The sequence below is a fragment of the Nipponia nippon genome, unplaced genomic scaffold, assembly GCF_047370975.1.
Source record: "Nipponia nippon isolate SJK-2023a ecotype South Korea unplaced genomic scaffold, ASM4737097v1 scaffold_5, whole genome shotgun sequence".
Taxonomy (NCBI): domain Eukaryota; kingdom Metazoa; phylum Chordata; class Aves; order Pelecaniformes; family Threskiornithidae; genus Nipponia; species Nipponia nippon.
In genome coordinates, this window is record NW_028262369.1 from 21,225,201 (window position 1) to 21,231,200 (window position 6,000).

General features: G+C 38.3%; 1 protein-coding gene across 1 annotated transcript in view; it reads left to right on the forward strand.

The window, feature by feature from the left end:
- NEGR1 (neuronal growth regulator 1) overlaps positions 1-5,578 on the forward strand; it is a 325,509-nt gene extending 319,931 nt beyond the window's left edge. Inside the window, exon 7 of the mRNA XM_087730632.1 lies at positions 1-5,578. This exon is cut by the window's left edge and continues 25,248 nt beyond it. The gene's annotated coding sequence lies outside the window, so the exon portion shown is untranslated.
- Positions 5,579-6,000: the final 422 nt, after the last annotated feature.

A 6,000-nucleotide genomic window follows, 5' to 3' on the forward strand; every position in this document is an offset into this window, starting at 1 on the left:
GGTCAAACTATATTAGAAGGGAATGAAGCAAGAACCAGCTTAGACATTTCCAATTAAAACTGGAGTAGCAAATTATTAAAAAGGGTCTGAATTATTTTTACCTGTGCAAAACAAACAGCAGATAGGATGAGTTCCGTAAGAGACAGAATAAAGATCATTTCTAGGACAAGAGAAATGGATTATGAACACTTCTGGACACAGTAACGCTACTATAACCTGCTCATTCTTTTTTCTTACAGAGCAGGTCTAATATATAACACTATTGTATATTTTGTATTACACCCAGGGAGCAAAGTGTTGTCATGTCTCTTAAACTTATTTACATAAGGAGTTAGGATACAAAGCCCGTATTCAAAACCTAATCTCCCTGTTAGGTTCTAAAAGCTTAACAAAGCTTGACAGATAAAACCCAATCTTAGCTATCAAGCACCAGCTCTTGATTACACGGCTCGAAAAACAAGATCAAAGCAAATGTATAAGCAAAGTTACTGTGTTGTTAATGCCTCTCTTTCAAAAAATTCATACAGCCGATAGCAGAATTGACACAGGTTACAAAGCTAAAGCCCATTTTAAGTCACGTGCATGAGCCGCAACACTGCAGTACATTCGCGTGCAGTACATCTACAGCAAATAAGTTGCTTACCATGGCAAGTCCTAATTTCTAAGCTAATGAATGGATATCTTATATATGCTGACTTCGGTCTTCAATCTCCTGAGTCCCACACACATGTGGCCTTTGTTTTGGCAGGTTTGATACGTTTGACCTTTACACGGCATGAGTTTGCTATTTAATTATAGGATGGTACTAGCTGGACTGCAAAATGAATCACTCAGTAGTAAACGCTGCATGTAATGTAATGCTGCACACTGTGAGATCTGGCAAGTATTACACGGTAGGACTCCTCTTGCATTTGGGAAATCACTCAGCAGAATTACAGCTTTTGATGGCAAAGCTACTTACAGGCAAATAAGGTCAAAAAAGCATTAAGGAGCATGAAGGGAAAGCCTAGCATTATTCACTGGTTCAGAACATAAAGCTTCCATGTCAACTGCTAGCAGTTAAAGTAAACATTTGTACAATCCTTCACCTACATAAATCTAATCAATGCTAGAGAATTATTGCTGGTTTGTAATGTGATGACTGCTCTGTGTACAATGAAAGATGAAAGGACAGGTGGGATGCAGTGCCTTCTCGGGCGACACTTTCCCTGTGTGGCAAAAGAAGCGATATTGTTATTTCCCCCATGCAGGGATGTATGGACTGTAGATTCCCATTTTCATCGTCTAATCCCTTGCAGGCAAATGAAAGAGTTTTCTGGTGTTCATATTTGATAGACCGTAGTGATAGTCCCTGGCACACTGACAGAGGGAGTCTTTAGCCTTCCTATTAATGCAGCATAGCCTGTGAGATTCCCAGGTGGAAGACCCTGAGTAAATGTGAATTGAAATAGTGTTTGTTAAAATGAGCCTTAAAAAAAGAAAAAACATGTGTAAAGAATTCAGTATGAGCATAGTTGGAGTCTGACCCCTTTGTTTTTTCATGGGACCCCATTACATCATGCTGACTTTGAAAATCTGAGGGGGGGGTCCATTTTACATAAAGCTGATGAATGAAAACAAATGTTTTTCAATTCATTTTAATATCTTAAATGTTAAAAAAACCTTTTTGCAAAAGACCGGTATTCTTTTAATTGTAAAATAAATTATTGAGGTGAATCCTCAGTGTTATTCAACAAGTACAAAACTATTTTTTTCAAAAAGAATGTATTAAATGGAACTTGCCAGGTTTGACATATATGATGTAAGAAATAATGACCCACAATAACACAATGCTCCTATTAAAATAAATACAAAATCAAAAAGGTTCAATGAAAGTACAAATCCCTTGATCCTAAGACCAAAAGGAAGGAAGATCCAACTTTTGGGAACGTGTGAAATCATGATCCATATGGCAAAGGTATTCTAGAAAATATCATCATGTTATTTTCTTAGTACAGCTCTTCTCTGTAGATCTGTATACAATGTACTTAGTCTCTGGATTTTCCATGAGAAAGAAAATTTTGCCTTTATCGTGTCAATGCTGACTTCCCCACAACAAATTTTGTCACCTTTGAGCTAGGTATGTGTTTTTGTGCAGCATGCCTTTTTACCTGGCAGCATACTCCTGGTACCCAGCAGGATTATTCTGCAGAGCTGCTCTACCATCCCTGCATGTGCAGAGGAGCTATATACAACAAATTTACAATGCTTGCCACATTCTGCTACGGCTTCAGCTTTGCAGTCAAGAAACCTTAGTGGTTTAAATGAAGTAAACCATGCTGAGATTAGTATAAGAGAAAGTGGAAGTTGGCCCAGTGTATTTACTTATGAATCTCCATAATGCATTCATGGCAAATATTGGACTTCCCTCCCTTATTTCCACTCTGCAGAGAGCAAGGTAGAACCATTACATTAAAATATGTAAAAGAACAAAAGTCAGCCTACAAACAGAGGTGTTCGACTCTCATTCAGGGGCACAGTAAAATAGACAAGTTAATACTAAGCAATTATAAAATGTTTCCAACAGTCGACCTTACTGAATGAAAGACACACTAGTAATCCAAAGAAAGCAAGCATGCGCCGCATGTTCATATACTCAGGCACAAGACATGAATATAAAAAACTACAGATATGATTATATGTATAAAGGATATCCCATACACACACCTTAACTGGAAAAGAAATAATCATTTTTATATAGTGTCCCAAACCACAGTCTAATTTAGATTAAGTAAATTTGTTCTGATTTTATTAATGATCAGACTCAACAAAAATCAGCCGTGACAACCTACTTTTAATGAATTTCAGAACTGTAAACATTTAGCTGAGGTATTGGCAAATGTCAGCAAATAATGCTGTAATTTATTCCAGGACAAATAAAGTAGCATATAGATAAAAGAAAAGCCAACTTCTGCCCTTATTTGTGCACAGGCAGCTTTCTCACAAATAAATTGTTGCCTAAATTATATAGTAAATCTAAGAATAATGCCGAGTGCAACCTGGAAGTGCTTCTGTATAATGTGCCATTCACATAATTTCAGAGCCAGATTTCACATTATGGACGATACCCATCGCACCTTTATCTGTCTTCTGCTGATGAAATTTCTGCTTTGAGCCCAATGTACAGTATCTGTGTCAAAAGATCAGATATTGTATTTGTTTGTTTTCTGGCTTGCTTATAGCTGATAACAGTATAAGCCAAGCGAATCCAAGGAAATATAATTCATCATAGTACACTGGTCACCCTTGCACTGCTGCAAAAATATATTCCCATGACTAGTGTGAATCCAACTGCATCAAATTCTGCTTAAACATCATCAATCAGCAGCACAGAAAGCACTTTCCTAAAGCTCCTACGGGGCTGATTGAGTGAAACCAGACTGCCTACATTGGCTCAAGCAGCAACCAGGTCAGAGCATTTCTCAACTACCAAATCCAATGCCAAGAGCACGTTCCTGTTGTACCCATTCATCTCTTAGCCTGACAAAGTCACCATGTGGATCCTCGGTTACAGTAAGGATTTCGTCCTACAGCAGCGTTGCAGCACTGCGGTGTGAGGCTGCGGGTAATGCAAAAATGCTGCATTTCCTCTCTCTGAGTGACCATTAGCCACAGAGAAGACAAAGCCATCTTAATACGGTAAATGCATGAATAATGGGAGATTATTGAATTACTTTTCCCTACGTTCACATTGCTTCTGTTAAGGATTGTATTTTATTCCAGAATCAGGTTGCAGATTGTACATTGTGTTACAATTAGAAAAGGATACTTATATATATATATATTAATCTTTTTTATTCATTTCTAAATAAATCATCTCAAGATGACAGGATACGGCGAGGATTTTAGTTTTTAAAAAGTGGTTTACAGTAACTAAATTAAATGGATGCCTTATTTATGAGGATTGAAGGGTTTTTTTGAAGAGAAACAATCCCCTATCCAAAGGTACCTGAAGAAATCCTGGCAGGGGATGTTATCCCCAGCGATGAGATAAGGTAGGAAGGGTGTTTCTGTGTAAAGCCGGCCTGGCAGCAGGACGAGAACAACCTGTGCAAAAAGAGAAGCTGATGTCTGAAAGGCGCCTTGAGATACCGGGCTTGGGTGGACGTTTCCCGGACCCTAGCGCTAGCCTGACTCCTCCAAAACCTCAGGCACAGCAGCTGCGGCCGTGCCGGGGGCAGCTCAGAACCTCCACATCCCACGGGAGCCGCGGGGCTGGGCACCGGGAAGCAGCTGGTGCCTTTCGGGAGGGACTCAAGCCAAGAAAGAACATTACAAGAACAATGCTACAGTACATAGAGTATCTGTCTCAGTAACTGGGCAGATCTTCCTATTTGCAATTAAAGAAAAAGCCTCTTAAAAAAATATGGAAATTTTTTTCCAAAGCCACTTGGTAACTTCCTTGTAACCTTACTGCTGTACAATGGGTAGGGAGAAAAATCGCTTTTCCATAACTCGTTCATTAGGTTAACAACAGAACTTCTCCCAGGATTAAAATATAGTGACATTTTCTTTTTCTATGTTTTTTTAATTAGTTTAACCTGAAGTTAACAGAGTCCCTAATTCTTTCCAAATCTCAGCAACAGCCTGTAGGGATGAGTGTATTTATTTCCTGCATCTGTTCTCCAAATTAAATCAGAAAATTATTATGAAAGAACAGTTCTTGGTAGTCCCCGGGGAAGCTCTTATGGAAACCTTACATTACAGCGATTCTCGCTGCCAGTGATCTCTGTATTGCAGCATGGCTGGAGTCCTTCTTCACAGAACTTTTTTTCCCTCCTTTTATATTGTACTAATTGTAAGGGAAATATAACACCACTGCAGGGTTAAAATCTGTTTCCATTGGAGTCGATGGCAAGACTTCCATTTATTTCAATGGATCAAGGGTTTCATTTCAGATGTTTATTATGTGTCAGAAGACGGAGCAGACTGTGTGTCTGCGAGGCACACGGGGTATCAAATGATCAGCCGTGGTGTTATATTGCAAAATCATTTGCGTTTGCTCTGGCATTAGGAACATCGTTCGAGGGTTTTTTAATTGCAGATGTGAACACAAAGGAAGAGTCAGTGTGCCATTAATACAAAGTCGACGTTTAACACTCACTACACAGTACCGTGTGGAACTAGGATCAAATCTGACAAGTCCAAACTTTAAACGATGTACAGCATTTTATGATGCATGTAGTATTTTTAGTAGCAACAGACTATGACATTTGAGGGCTGCAGCCTAGTAGGATATACCAGTGTTTCTCGCTTCTATGTAATATTTTGTATGGGTTTAGAGAAGATGGCCTCTGTTGTGCATTGTTTGTGAAATGTTTCTTATCCCAGAGAGGTGTATGATGTAAAATACGTCAGTGAAAAGTGTATATTTTATGTGAGAGGAAAATACATTTTAATAAAGGTAAAGCTTTGTTAGCTGTAAAAATGGCAACTGTTCAAGTGTACAGTAACTTCTTACTAATGTATGAAAATCTGTGATATTTTTGATTTGATTGTATTTGTATTGCCCAAATAAAACATTTTGGCTGTATTGTTCCTAACTGTTACCTTTTTTTTTTTTTTTATGGGGAAAAGTGCATTTATTTCTCAAGAATGTACCTTATTCAGAAAAAGGAATTACCAAATTTTCTGGATGGTGCCTGTAGTGAATTAGCCAGTTACCCTGAGTGAAAGTCCATATTGTATTGTAACATGCAAAATTAACTTCTAGAAGTGTTTTTCTGCACATTGTTATTTAATGGTAAGAAAGAAATAATTCTTCAGCACAGGCTTTCAACAGCAAGCTAGTGGTAGAACAAGGCTAAGAGTCCTCAGAGGACTCTGTGAAGGGACCCCTGCAGAGGCAGAACTTGAGAAGAGATGAAATATATATGGTGATGGCGGCATTTAAGCCATCATGGCCTTTTTCTCTCACACTTTTTTTCTTTAAGGGAAGATATAAATTAAAAAGATTCAACT